This window comes from Phascolarctos cinereus, unplaced genomic scaffold (assembly GCF_003287225.1).
Source record: "Phascolarctos cinereus isolate Bilbo 61053 unplaced genomic scaffold, phaCin_HiC Scaffold_2;HRSCAF=192, whole genome shotgun sequence".
In the NCBI taxonomy this organism is placed as follows: domain Eukaryota; kingdom Metazoa; phylum Chordata; class Mammalia; order Diprotodontia; family Phascolarctidae; genus Phascolarctos; species Phascolarctos cinereus.
Genome location: NW_027555625.1, coordinates 320445912 through 320461891, shown reverse-complemented (window position 1 = coordinate 320461891; position 15980 = coordinate 320445912).

Sequence of the window (15980 nt, the reverse complement as noted above, 5' to 3'; positions counted from 1 at the left end):
ACACTAGATGCCCCTCCAATATCTACAACAGTATGTCATTTAGTGTCATCCTGAAACAGGATAGTGTCAGAGAAACAGAGGATAAAGAAGTAGAGTATAGTCTTACATAGTTGCATATGAATATTTATGTCTATGAGTATGATGATAGACATCTAAGTATATGTAAGTAAGTGTACGTATGTAAGGCTATATGTATATATATATATATATATATATATATATATATGTATGTATTTGTGTGAGTATATGTCTATAAGCATATTATGTATGCATATATTCATGTATGTGTTTACATGTATATGTGTATATTCATACATACACACACACATATATGAGCTTAATTGTAGCCTTCTGGTGGAGGGAGGAGGGGGAAAAATGAACAAAGTAAAAAGTGCACAACAGAGAACAAAATAAAATATATAAGGAAGCAAAGAAAAGATTGATAGCTCTCAACATAGTGTATATTACATAGGCTTTCTTGAAATGGAAATTTTTGTTGTATATTTTGAATGTTCTTATGTTCTACTGTGCACATGGCAATGCTTTTTTTTCCTTTTCTTATTTTGTATTTAAGTTTTATATTCAAATGGAATTTGTTTCCACTTGAATTGTCTTAGAAAGATTCTGATGATCACCTGGTAGGATAAGATATCAGACACTGAGGTCCTTTCTAGAACTAAACTGCCAAGCATTCAAACTCTTCTTCAGAGAGCACAACTCCAATGAGCTGGCCATGTTGTTCAAATGCAAAACGTACACTTGCCTAAAACACTATTTTATGGAGAACTCACACAAGGTGAGCATTCACATGGTGGTCAGAAGAAGCGATACAAGGACATGCTCAAGGTCTCTCTTAAGAACTTTGGAATTGATTATGTGACATGGGAGACAGTGGCACGGGACCACTCTGCTTGGTATGCCCACATCAGAGAAGGAGCATGTGCTCAAAACAGAACTGAAATAGCTGAAAAGGAGCTCAAGATGTGCAAATTTACAGAATCCACCCCAAAGGTTCACATGAACTATTTGTGCCCAACCTGCGGCAGAACATCCCGAGCTCGTATTGGTCTGATCAGCCGCAGTAGAACACACTGAAACTTGATTCCAGCAGAGTGATGTCATTTTGGTCCTCTTTGAGAATGAATGACAACAAGCATTTAACTTTCAATATTTAAGTTTGTAGCATTTCTTTTTCTCTTCTTATAGTATATTTAAGCTTTAGTATTTGAGTCTAAAATAAATTTTAAAAAAAGAAAGAAAGAAAAGAAAAGAAACAATGATGGTGACTGCACTCCCTTCTGAGATTCCTAATATTCTTTATGATATTGAAAGGAAAGTTGCTTCTCTGTAACGTCTTCCCATTGAGCCTACTTCTGTTGCCTCTTCCACACACAGCCCCTCAGATATCTGAAGGGAACGATAATGGCCCCTCTAAGTCTTGTCTTCTCCAGACTAAATTACCAATGCTTTCAACTCTGAATCATATGACAGGATTTCAAGACCCTTCACCAACATGGTGGACTTCTTCTGGAGAGGCTTCCTTTGGCCACTGTCCCATGAAAGATGCAATCCATGTAATGTAAGACAGTACTTCAGATGTAATTTGATCAGGGTGAGGAGTCTCCCTAATTCTAGACGTGTGACTTTTATTATTGCAACCAAAGACTGAGTTAAATTTTTTTTGAGCTGCTGAACTTTTAGTGCGCTTAAACCCCAAGATGCTCTTTCTTTTTTACTTTTCATATAAAGGGACAGGAAAGCCAATTTCCCTCTATCTCAAACTCATATAATTGATTTTTTTTAAAGTATACAATTTTACATTAATTCTTATCCTTGTGAAAAATGTAAATATCCTTACCAACCTTCCTTCTCCATTCTTCCATGTCCCAAATTTGGAAACTTATTGTTATTCTTGACTCCCTTATCCTACATATCCAATAAGTTGTCATATCTTGTCACATCTACCTTTATAACATGTAACCTCTTCACTGACACAGACACTACTTTAGTTCAAGCCCTTATCATTTCTCACATGGATTCCTGCAATGGCATCCTAATTGGTTTCCCTGCTTCAAGTTTCTACCTCTCCAATCCATCCACAGCTGCCAAAGTTATCTTCCTTAAGGACAGATCTGACCATGTAACTCCCCTATTCATCAAGCTCCAATGGTTTATTAGTGCCTCTAGCATAAAACAAATTATTCTGTTTGAATTTAAAGTCCGTGATGGACAATTTGGGTACAACATCCTTAGCCTCATCATATGTACTATTCTTCCCTCACTCTAGGGTCCAGGAAAACTAGCCTTCTCTCCGTTCCTTACACATAGAACTCCATCTCCAACACCCTACCTTTACCCTGGTCATCTCATATCCCTGGAATGTCCTCCCTCCATATTTATTCCTCATAGAATATCTTTCTTCCTCCAAGATGCAGGCCAACTACCCGTCTGAATAGGAAACTTTTCATGATTACCCCACCTTCCCCCCAGTTGAGAGTTGATAAGGATTTATTCATCACTTGCTATATTCCAAGTGGGCAGCTAGGTGGTGCAGTGGATAGAGTGCTGGGTCTGGAGTCAGGAAGACTTGAATTCAAATTCAGCTTCAGATACTGTGTGACCCTAGGCAAGTTGCTTAATCCTGTTTACCTCAGCTTTCTCATCTGTAAAATGAGCTGGAGAAAGAAATGACAAATCACTCCAGTATCTTTTGACAAAAAAAATGGGGTCATGAAGAGTCAGACACAACCAAATGATTGAATAACAACATATTCCAGGCACTATGTTAAGCACTGGGGATACAAAAAGAGGCAAAATTCAGTCCCTGCCCTCAAAAGAACTTGTAGTATAATGCCTTTTCTTCCTAAATACATGGTATTTATTTTTATTCTGCCTATACATATTCCATATGTACTTACATATGTACATGTCTCTCTAATAGAATGTAAGCTTCATGAGAAATTAATAATAATAATAGCTAGCATTTATATAGCACTTTAAGGTCTGCAAAACACTTTTCATATATGTATATATATATATATGTGTGTGTGTGTGTGTGTGTGTGTGTGTGTGTGTGTGTATAAAATCTCATTTTAAGCAAATGATTGTTATCTGTTTTTTGTTATCTGTTTCCCAACACCTAGGACAGAGCCTTCCACATAACAACAAGTTGATAAATTCTTGTTGATTGGTTTGATTTCATCCCCTTAGTTTTTGGTGCATCATTCCAGTCCATTGTGATAACATAGCACCATTCTGTCAGTGTTCATATTAGCTTCCCAGTTTCATGTGATAAATTATATTTTAACAGAACAGACAGTGAAGCTAGAGATCTAGAAGTTTCTAGTCATACACACGTCCTCCTAAAATCATCTTATGAACAATAAGAAAGTCTACCAAAATTAACAAAAGATCAATAAATAATAGGTGAACAATTTTCATTGTAAGGTAATCCCTAAGGATGGGGAAAGATGGGCCGGGAGAGAAACAAGACCACAAAAGTCCTGGCTACTGGTTTTGATCACTGAAGACTTTCCTTGAGCCAAAGTCCAGAGGAAAGGACTTGAGTCTGCACCCCTTAGCAGTCACTTTTGCCCATTAGGACTAGCATCCTTAGTGTTTGTGATCATTTGGTTTGAGACTGTGGCCCTCTGAAGCTATCTATAATTGCATGGCTCAGTCTCTACCCTGACATTCACACTCTACATAATGTAAACTCCTCGGAGAAAGGGAGTGTATCTTTTTTGTTTTTGTATACCCATTGTCTAGTACAATGTCATAGTTGGTTCTTAATAAATGCTTGCTAAATCAATTTTGACCACTGCCTCCTTCAGTCCCTTCCCCCTTTTATTATCTCTTTCCCTTTTCTTCCCCTTTACTCTTACTGCTGCTTCCCTCCCTTCTTCCCCCCCTCCCTTTTCTTTCCCCCCTCCCTTTTCTTTCCCCTTTTCCCTCCTACTGCCTATAGGGCGAGTTAGATTTCTATACCTAACTGATTATATTACGCCCTTCTTGAGCCTAATCTGATGAGAGTAAGGTTCAAACAATGCTCCCCTCTCCCTTCTTTCCCTCTGATGTAATAGGATTTTGTGTCTTTTCCTGTAATGTAATTTACCCTTGTCTGCCTCCTCCTTTCTCAGTACATTTTCTAAGATCAGATTGATCCCCTTATTTGGATCCATTGAACCCACTTGATTAGATTTTTTTTTATCATTACATTAAAGTCAACTAATATCCACCCTCTTTATGTATACTCCTTTAACAAGGTGTAATAACAATACAGTTCTCAAGGGTTGCAAATCTCATATTCCCTTTGAGGGGTTTAAACAGCTCCCCCCTTATCAACAACATATTTTATCCTTCTGTCCCATTTACCTTTTTAAGTCCTTCTTGAGTCCTGTACTTGAAGATCAAATTTTTTGTTGAGCTCTGATCTTTTTATCAGGAAAGTTTGGAAGTCTCCTATTTCATTGAATATCCACCTCCTCCCTTGAAAAATGATGCCATTTTTGCTGGGTAATTGATCCTTGGCTGCATTCCAAGCTCCTTTGCCTTATGGAATATCATGTTCCATGCCCTGCTCTTTTAATGTAGAAGCTGCAAGGTCCTGTGTAATCCTGACTGTGGTTCCATGATATTTAAATTCTTTCTTTCTGGCTGCTTGCAGCACCTTCTCTTTCATCTGGTAATTTTGGAATTTTGCTATTATATTTCTTGGCATTGTCAATTTGGGATCTCTTTCAGGTGGTGATGGTGGATTCTTTCTATGGTTATTTTCCCTTCTGGTTCTAGGACTTCGGGCAGTTTTCCTTTATGATTTCCTGAAAGATACTGTCCAGGCTCTTTTTTTCATCATGATTTTCAGGTAGTCCAATAATTTTTAAATTGTCTCTCCTGAGTCGATTTTCCAGGTGTTGTTTTACTGATGAGGTATTTTACATTTTCATCTATTTTTTCATTTTTTTGTTTCTGTTTGACTGATTCTTGCTCTCTCATAGAGACATTAGTTTCCATTTGTCCAATTCTAGTTTTTAACAGATTGTTTTCTTCTGTTAGTTTTTGTACTTCCTTCTTCAACTGGCCAATTGTGTTTTTTAGGGACTTGTTTTCTTCAGTATACTCTTCTGTTAGTTTTTGTCCTTCCTTCTTCAATTGGCCAATTGTGTTTTTTAGGGACTTGTTTTCTTCAGTGTATTTTTTTTCCAATTGGCCAATTGTATTTTTGAAGGACTCTTCTACCTCTCTCATTTGACTATTAAAATCCTTCTTGAGCTCTTCTAAGAAGGCTTTTTGGGCTTCAGACCAGTTCATATTCCCTTTTGTTGTTGCAGATGTGGGTTTGTTGACAATGTTGTCCTCTTCAGAATTTCTGTCTTGATCTTCACTCTTCTCATAATATGAATCTATGGTACGTTTCTTTTTACTCATGGTGTTTCTTTATTCCCTGGCCTTTAAAGAGATTGAGCTCTCCTGCTGGGGAACAGAGGGTACTGACCCAAGCTTCTTGTGTTGGGAGCCTAGGTCTTGGTCACTGGCTTTGTGTGCTGGGGCCTCTTATGCTGGCAATTGGAGGCTGTAGGTTTCTGGCAGCTTACCTCGTGTTGGGCTGGAATCAGCAAGGCTGGAACTTTCAGGCAATTCTAGGTTGCCTGCTTTTCCTTTCCTTTAGCTTTCTTCAGCTCCTTTTAGATGGGTGCTGCAGGGTGTTTATCTGCCTGGGGCCCCTGCAGTGTTGTCTCCCTCGTTTCTGCTAATGCGCTGTAAGATTCCTTTGTGGTAGAGTGTCGAGGCACCTGGTGGTTTTCTGAGCTGGTTTCCACCTATTCTCCCCACCCTCACTGAGGCACTAGGAGGTCCAGGTGTTGGTGTTTGCCTGTTCTACCACCTGGGCTTCAGAATTTCTTCACAATTGGAGGCTGCAGGGCTTCTACAGCTCAGCTGGTGTTGGGTTGGACTCAGCAAGGTCAGGGCTTTAGGAAGCCTTTAGGTTGTTTTCTTCACCTCCTTTCAGATGAATGCCACAGGGTACTTGTCCACCTGGGGCCCCTTGTAGTTCTGCCTCCCTTATTTTTGCTGAGGCACTGGGAGACCCGTTTGCTGGGCTGCTGCACTGCTGCTCCTCATCTTTCTTCTAGTTCAGGTGTTCCAGGGTTTTTTTTCTGGGGTGATATTTTCTGGGTTTTCAGAGATTGATAGGGGAGAGTGAGAGCAGCTACCTTTTCACTCTGCCGTCTTGGCTCCCGGAAGCCCAATCGCTAAATCAATTTTGGAATTGCTCAGTCTACTATATTTTTAATTATTGAAAAGATTTTGAATATCAAATCTTCATCACACATTGTTAATGCAAGGATTTGTTCCTAGTCTAATTGTTTTATACTTTTTCTATGATGCATTGTTTTCATTTGTATTTTCATTTCTATATTAACTATCTATTTTGTTTTTTTATAATCTCTTCTATCTCATTAATTTAAAATAACTACTCCCATACACAGGTACATTTATCTTCCTATTCTCCCATATTTTAGTGTGACTTGTTTATAGTTTAGATATCTGTTTTTAATTAATTATGGCATATTGTATAAGCTGTTTCTCTAAATCCACTTTCCTTCAAATTGTTGTCCAAAGTTCCTCAGTTTTAATGAATATGTTGCTTTTAATTTATGTTCTTGGATTTGTTAAGTACTAGACTGCTCTAAGCATTTACTTTTAAATTTTGTTTGTCTAATTTATTCTCCCTGACTTTATTTTCTATTTCTAATCATGTATGAAAGAATTTTTATAAGCACTGATTTATAATATGAAATTTGGTAATGTTATTTCCCGTATGTTTTTTTCCCATTATTTTCCTTGCTGTTATTGACCTTTCCCCCTTTTCTATGAATTACATTCTTATTTTGTTTAATTATATAAAGTATTCCATTGGTATTTCATTAATATACCATTAATTATTTAAATTAATTTGGATATTACTGTCACTTTTCTATTATTAACTGGACCTAAGAATTCAATGAGCATTCAATACTTGTCCAAATAAATAGTCCAATTAGCCCTTTCTTTATTTCTGTAAAAAATATTTCATTGATCTACTTTTCTAAGTCCTGTGTGTCTTGATAGTTTTTGTTTGTTTGTTTCCTTGTTTGTTTTGGTCTTGATCTTTGATTTCAACAATGTTGGGAGGAAACTCCTAGTGAGGAAGCCCTCTCTACCAAAGCAGATCAACAACTGTTAAGTACCTTGGAATATCTGGAAGTCATTTGCAACACAGAAGTGAAAAAACTTGACAGAGGGTCGTTCAATATGTGTCAAAGACACGACCATTTTGTAATATTTCTCTTTCTATATTTATATTTCTTATGGTGACATTATTATTATCTTTATATTTCTCTTAAATTATATATTATATTTCTCTTTCTATCAATTTTTCTGGATTTTGATTGGAATATTCAGAAAAACCAGTATTTTATTGTGGACATATTTCTATCCTTCTATATTACTCACAATATTTATTATTTCAATTTCTTTTTAATCATCTTTGGTTTTCTAAATTAGTTATTCTATCATTACAGGAAGAGAGGGGGAAGGAGAAGGATTCTCTTCACTAGAAACTCCATGAATTTCTTTTCCTTATTGTCATAACTACCATTCCTAGTACTATGGCAAATTGTGACATTGAAGCATTCCTGCATCATTCCTTATATTCAAGGCTTCTCCATGTCAAGTAATGGTAGCTCTTGATATTAGACTTGAAAAAAATCAAATTAAGGAACTATATTTGTATCCCTATGTTACCTTTAGGATTCTTAACATAATGGTGTCATATTTTGGGGTTTTACTTGCATTTATTGATATATTTTAATTATATTTTATAATTGTATTAATTGTTATTATTAATTGTGCCATATTAACTGTGCCAATAGTTTTTATAATTGCAAGTTATCATTGAATTATCATACAAATTGGCCAAAAGGAATTTTTTAATGATATGTTACTGACATATCTTGCCAGAATTTATTTATTTGCATCAATATTCATTAACAATATCACTCCATAGTTTTCTTTCCTTTTCTATTGTTTGAATATCAAGACCTCATTAGTCTCATAGAATGAGTTTGGTTGTTTCTTTTTTCCACTTTTAAAAACCATTTAGCTAGTATAGCAGTTACTTTTTCTTTAAATACCTAGTAATATTTATTTATAAATTCACAAATAAAATCTTAGTAAGATTCACTTATAAGTGCAATTTTTTCAATTGTAATTCATTTATGTTTTATTCAATTGTATTGTTGTATTGTATTATCTTTGGCATTCTCTTCAGTATAATTTTGTTGTTGTTTCTATGGTTTGGTCTTTGACTTACTCATTATTTTGGAGGGGTGACTCAAATCCTAGCCATTGTGTACTTGTCCCTCTTGAAAGATGGTACTTCTAAGAGATAATAGTTTATCCGTTTCTTATAGCAAGTAAAGGACTAGGATACTCATTCCATAAAAAATCAGGCAGAGCAAGATGACCAGAACCAGGAGACCAATTTACATAGTAACAGCAATGTTGTAAAGATAATCAACTGTGAAAGATTTAGCAACTCTGATCATTACAATGATCCACCAAAATTTCAAAAAACTCATAATTAAAATATGCATTCTTTAAAGTCATGTTTACCCTGGCAAAGTTTTGTTTCATAGTTGGATTTCATGTCAAAGTTTTTAGTGCAACTGGCTTTTAATGTAAGAATCAATGTAAGTCTTGATTTTATCAAATATTCACCTTTTTTAAGACAGATAAGCTCAGTTTTTCTTTCTTTTAATTTTGTGTTTATTTTTAAAATTTATTTATTTTTAGTTTTCAGCATTCACTTCCACAAGATTCTGAGTTCCAAATTTTCTCCCCGTCTCGTCCCCCTCCCCACCCTAAGACGGCATGCATTCTGAATACTCCTTCCACTAATCTGCCCTTCCTTCTATCTCTCCCCTCCCCTTCTCTTATTCCCTTTCCCTTCTATTTTCCTGTAGGGCAGGATAGATTTCTATACTCCACTTCCTGTATTTCTTATTTCCCAGTTGCATGTGAAAATAATTTTTTTTAACATGTGTTTTTAAAACTTTAGTTCCAAATTTTCTCCATTCCTCCCTCTCCACCCACCCTCATTGAAAAGGCAAGCAACTCCATACAGGTTATACATGTGTAGTTATGCAAAACACTTCCATAGTAGTCGTGTCGTGAAAAACTAAGTATATTTCCCTTAATCCTATCTCGCCCCCCCCATTTATTCTATTCTCTCTTTTGACCCTGTCCCACCTCAGAAGTATTTGCTTCTGATTACCCCCTCCCCAATGTGCCTTCCTCTCTATCATATCCCTGCTCTCTTATCCTCTTCCCCCCTTGTTTTCCTGTAGGGTAGGATACATTTCCATGCCCAACTGAGTGTGTATGTTATTTCCTCCTTAAGCCAAATCCTTTGAGAATAAGATTTGACTCATTCCCTCTCACCTTCTCCCATTTCCCCTCCACTGTAAAAGCCTTTTCTTGTCTGTTTTATGTGAGATAATTTACCCCATTCTACCTCTCTTTTTCTCCTTTTCCCAGTAAAATCCTCTCTTACCCCTTAATTTTATTCTCCAGATATCACCCCTTCATCTTCAACTCACCCTGTTCCCCCCCCCATCTATCCATACATACAATTTTCTGCTCCAACTACCCTAATACTGACAAAGGTCCCATGAGTTACAAATATCATGTTTCCATGAAGGAATGTAAACAGTTCAACCTTAATAAGTCTCTTATGATTTCTCTTTCCTGTTTACCTCCTCATGTTTCACTTGAGTTTTATATTTGAAAGTCAAATTTCTATTCAGCTCTGGTCTTTTCATCAAGAATGCTTGAAAGTCCTCTATTTCACTGAATGTCCATTTCCCCCCCTGAAGAATTATACTCAGTTTTGCTGGGTAGGTGATTCTTGGTTGTAATCCTATCTCCTTTACCCTCCAGAATATTATATTCTGTGCCTTGTGGTCCCTTAATATAGAAGCTGCTAAATCTTGTGGTATCCTGATTGTGTTTATACAATACTTGAACTGTTTCTTTCTGGCTGCTTGCAATATTTTCTCATTGACCTGGGAACTCTGGAATTTGGCTTTAAAATTCCTAGGCGTTTTCCCTTGGAGATCTCTTTTGGGAGTTGATTGGTGGATTCTTTCAATTTTTATTTTGCCCTCTGATTCTAAAATATCGGGGAGTTTTCCTTGATAATTTCTTGAAAGATGATGTCTAGGCTCTTTTTTTGATCATGGCTTTCAGATAGTCCAATAATTTTTAAATTCTGTCTCCTGGATCTATTTTCCAGGTCAATTGTTTTTCCAATGAGATATTTCATATTGTTTTCTATTTTTTCATTCTTTTGGATTTGTCTTACAGTGTCTTGATTTCTCATAAAGTCACTAGCTTCCAATTGCTCTATTCTAATTTTTAAAGAATATTTTCTTCAGTAAGCTTTTGGACTTCCTTTTCCATTTGGCCAATTTTGCTTTTGAAGGCATTCTTCTCCTTATTGGCTTTTTGGACCTCTTTTGCCCTTTAGGTTAGGCTATTTTTTAAGGTGTTATTTTCTTCAGTATTTTTTTTGTGAGTCTCCTTTAGCAAGCTGTTGACTTGTTTTTCATGATTTTCCTGCATCAGTCTCATTTCTCTTCCCAGTTTTTCCTCTGCATCTCTTATTTGTTTCTCAAAATTCTTTTTGAGTTTTTCCAAGGCCTGGAACTGATTCATATTTTTCTTGGAGGCTTTGGATGTAGGAGCTTTGACTTTCTTGTCTTCTTCCGGTCAAATGTTTTGATCTTCTTTGTTACCAAAGAAAGGTTCTATGGTCTGATTTTTTTTGTACCTTTGTTTTTTCATGATCCCAGCCAATTAGTTGAGTTATAAATTCTTAGTTAAGGTAGGGGTCTGCTTCCAGTGTGGAGAATGTACTGTTCCAAGCTTCAGGGGTTTTGTGCAGCTGTTTTCAAAGATACTTCTAGGGACCTGTAAATTTTCAGTTCTTCAGAGGTGGTATGATAAGGGGTGAGGTGCTTACTTCTATCCTGGACTGTGCTCTGGTCTATGAGTGGCCATTGGAACTGTGAGGAGGATTTCCTCTTCACCACCACTACAAGCTGTACCACGCCAGCACTGCTCCTAGCCCCAAAACTGTGACCCAGATCCAAGCACAGGCAAAGGAAGAGATTCCTGCCTCACGCTGGCAAAGAGGTCCCTGCAATCCTTATCCACTGAGCCACCTGATTCCCCAATTCCCCCCCAGTCTGTGTGATGGAAGCTCTGGAGGCAGCTGACGTCCTGGAGCAGTGCTCAGGGACTGTGGCTGGGACTAAGCTTCTCTCTCTCACCACAGCCACAGACTTTTCCCATTGATCTTCTAAGCTGTCTTTGGCATTCATGGGTTGAGAAGTCTGGAAACCACCATAGCTGCCCTTGATTCAGTCCTCTGAGGCCTGCTCCAGGTTTGCTGAAGCCTGTTTTGCCTGCATGCCAATGCATAACTGTGCTCTTCTCCTCGCTTGGCGCTATATACCTTTCTGATCAAGCATCCAGGCTGTCTTAGGTTGGAAATTTGTTTCCCTCTGTCTTTTTATGGGTTCTGCTGCTTTAGAATTTGTTTAGAGACTTTTTTACAGGTATTTGGAGGGGCTTGGGGGAGAGCTCAAGCAAGTCACTGCTTTTACACCGCCATTTTGGCTCTGCCCCCCTTAGTTTTTCTTGTTAAGAACTTTGGAACATTGCTTTTCAGTATGTCACATTCCAATATCTCCTTTCAATTCTTATTCTCAATGAGAAATTTTACATGACTTGGATTGGTTTTGTTGTTGTTGCTATAAGATTTGATTCACCTTAGCTTGCTTTTAATATTCTTTCTTTGTTACAATGAGTAAAAATTTGGGATTCCTTTCTGACAGCATCCTACATATTCTATCAACCTACATTTTGCTTTCTCTTTCTTTTCAACAATTTAAAGAAATGTTATATTAGTTCTTTAAATTTAATTAATTTATTTTACAAAATTTTACAAAACAAAAATTTATTTACAAAATATTACAAAAGTAATTATTATAAAAATATACAGTTTCCTTAAATACAAGACTCTTTGACTCTTCATATTTTCCCAGAATACAATTAAACCTTGGTTTATCTCACAAATCTTTGTCCTTTGCTGAATTACCTATATTTTTAGGGAATTTAAAATATTTTTTCTAGATGTTCTATATTTTGTTTACATTTTGTTTTGTAATTTGTACTGCCATTGTTGTGTCATTGTCTTCCCTCTATTTATGAGCTATTCTATTTCTCAGAGAAGCCTCAAGTTTATTAAAATTTTCCATATTTTTTCAAGTTGTCAAGTCTCGTGCTCATTTTTCTATTATTTTTCATTATTAGTAACAGCAATAATAATAGCTTATATTTAAATAGTACTTTAGAAATTTTATCTCAACCTCACAACAACACTGGGAGGTAGATACTATAATTATATACATTGTACTGTTGAGGAAACTGAGGCAGACATAGTTTAAGTGACTTCCTAAGAGTCATACATCTAGTGTCTGAGGCTGGATTTCAACACAGGTATTCTTGAGTCTAATGTGCTATCCATTGCACCACCTAGGTGTCTACTGAATTCATATACATATTTACAAGTGCCAGAATTAGTTTTTTTATCAATTTTTTTAGCTTGTTTAGCTCTTGGTTTATCAAGTTTTACTCTGTAGCATCTTCTGGTTGATGTACCCTTTTTTCCTTCTGTGGCAGGGGTCTCCTCCTCAGCCTCCATTATCATTGTATTAACCACCACCACCCCTGCTTTTGTACCTTTTCATTTGCCTTTTCATTTCTTCATTTATTCTTTCATTTTTTCCCCCTGCAACATCACTTTCTTTGTGAGATATCTCTCCCTTACCCTCTTTTATTTTGCTTTGTTTATTCTATTACTTTCTTTTGAACTTTTTTTATTTGAGATGAGGAAGAAGGAATTATCACTCAGCTATCCTGTTAGAAATATTGCCTTTCAGCTGCATGTCACCTACTTCTTTCTGAACACACCCTCTGTGTTTTCATACACATCATTGGTAAAAATTTTGAGCAGGACAAGGCATACCCTTATTATGTTTCTGTCTTGTTTTCCCCTTTAAAAGTGTTCAACCTGTCTATTCCTTAAAGCCAGTTGCTTCCCCAGTGTTCTGAGATGGAAAGTCAGTGTAATCCAAGAGAGAAATGTGTTTCATGTTGTGGAGTCCTAAGGATAGATATATTAGTAATTTCCAAGGATTTGGAATTTACCAATTTATCTGCTACCATTTGTCATTCTACCATTTGTTCAGTAAAGCTGGCCATGGGTATTTTCCTTAGACCTTTCAAGATGCTGAACCAGACATAAAAATAGCTCCAGCTGTTTTGCATTCATATTTTGTTCCTTATTTTTAGAGGACTATTATTAATATTTTATCATTTAATTATTAATTCTACTTCAAATATGTGATTAGCTGTACTGAATTCAATCAGCATTTGTACAACATTTTTTTGGACTCGTTTGTGTGTAGATGTAGCCCATATGTAAGGCTTTGTTTTCATATGTATTTTACATTGCTGAAAATCTGCAAAAGGCCATGGGTGAAAGAGGAAAATCATCACCTAACTTCCATTCATTTAGGAAAGATTTCCTGAAGGTGATATCAGAGCAATGACACCAAGTGAACACACCAAAATTTGCAAGAGAAAAAATGAATTGCTTCAGTATTCCCACTTGTTGATGTTTACTCCCTCTTCAGTGGAAGATGAATTACCTTAGGCTTTTTTTAAACAAGTATTTATTAAGCACCAGTTATGTGTAAGGTACTATGCTAAGTGTTTGCAAATATTATCTCATTTTATTCTCAATTACTCCAGGAATTATACAGTTTTATTAAACTGAGGCAGGCAGAGTTAAATGACTCACTTAGGATCACACAGCTAGTGTCTGAGATCAGATTTGAACTTGGGTCTTCCTGATCCCCAAGTCCAGGGTTCTATCCACTGTGACACTTATCTGCCTCCTATTTACTTAGTACCTGCTACAGGGGCATGCTGGTAAATGTTTAACAACTGGTTCTGGGGGGGAAGGGGGGGAGGGGAAATACACACCACACACTTTTAAGTGTAATCTGGATTATTAATACTTTCTCCATCACTTTCTTAAATCTAGATAATCAATCAGACAATAAAGCCTTGATTAGTATCAGAGTAGAAATTATTATATAGAGTATAAATACTCTGATAATTTAACAATCAGAACCTATGCAAGCTAGCTCCAGCACACCCTTGCCTGCTGTACATCCCAAGCAAGCTACCTGAGGGCAAGGACTGAGCCATTCTTGTCTTCAGGCCTCCAATGCTGAACATAATGCAAGCACACCTAGTAGCTGTTTGATAAATGTTTGTTGAAATGAATGCAATTGAATTGGTTATTGAATTCCTTTAGCCTAATCCTCACCCATCCTTTACTGTCCAGCCCAGTTAATCCCAGTTCCAAGAAGCCTTCCTTGATTTATCCTACCAGAAGTGGTGCTCCCCTCTTTTGCTCTCCTCTAGCTCCTTGCACTGTTACTTTAGACATTTCACTTTTTCGTAGCTGTGGTGCGTATGGTACCCAACATAAATTTTTGCTTACAGTAGATGCTCAGTAAACGTTTCTAGAAGGCAGGAAGGCAGGAAGGCAAGAAGACAAGGAGGCAGGAAGGAAGGCAGGAAAGAAGGAATGAAGGAAGGTACGAAGGAAGGAAGGAAGGAGGGAAGGAGGGAAGGAAGGAATGAAGGAAGGAGGGAGGGAGGGAAGGAAGGAAGAAAGAAATACATATTAGAGACAGCTAGGTGGTACAGTGGAGAGAGAACTAGGCCTGAAGTCAGGAACAACTGAGATCAAATATGACCTCAGATACTTATTATCTATGTGACCTTATGCAAGTCACTTAACCTCTGTTTGTCTAAATTTCCTCAGATGGAAAATGGGGGTTTTAATAGTACCTACCTCCTAGGTTGATGAGAAGATCAAATGAGATAATACTTGTAAAGCACTTAGCACAATACTTGGCACATAGTAGGTATTATGTAAATGTTAATTATCATTATTATACAGTTTTAATTAATTTTCTTCTTCACCTTGATTCCCACCTCATCACTAATTTATTTGTATCTTTAAGTTAACATCATAATTTGCATGTAGCATGTCTACAGCTCCATCAATGGTTTTGAACTCTGTTTCTCAACCCAACAGGTATACACAGAAAAATTTGCATATTCTTTGTTTATAAACCTGCAGCAGATTTGGAAGGGACCCATTCTATACCATTGTGACTAGGCATCTCCTCTGCAACCTCATCAGTAAGTAGTAACATAGCCTCCATTTATATTTAAATCCCCCGTTGATAAGCATCCATTGCCTCCTAGGGAATCTCTTTCAACTTTGGAAAAGATATCATTTTAATGGATTTCCCCCCTCATAGCAAGCTGATATTTGCCTTCTTGTACCTTCTACTCATTGTTCTTAATTCTGGCTTCTGGGGCTGATCAGATCAATTCACAGAATCCTAGAATTTCCAACTTGGAATGATTCTCATCTGTCACATAGTCCAACCATCCCCAGAAGAATTCCACCTATATCAGGCCAGAAGAGTGATCATCTAGTCTCTGTCAGAAGAACTGCAGAGAGGAGAAGCTCCCAGCTGTAGAAGCAGCTCATTTTACTGTCATATTGACTCAATCTTTGTGAAGCTTTTTCCTGACACTGAACTTAAATTTGTCTCATTGTGACATTGTGATGTCCATTCATTGTCCCTGATCTTTCCCTGTGGACAGAAGCAGATAAAACCTAACCCCTTTTCCACATACCAGCCTTTTAAATATCTGAAAATAGCTTCATTTCCCCCATAAGTTTTCTTTCCTTCAAGCTAACTATTCACAGTTTC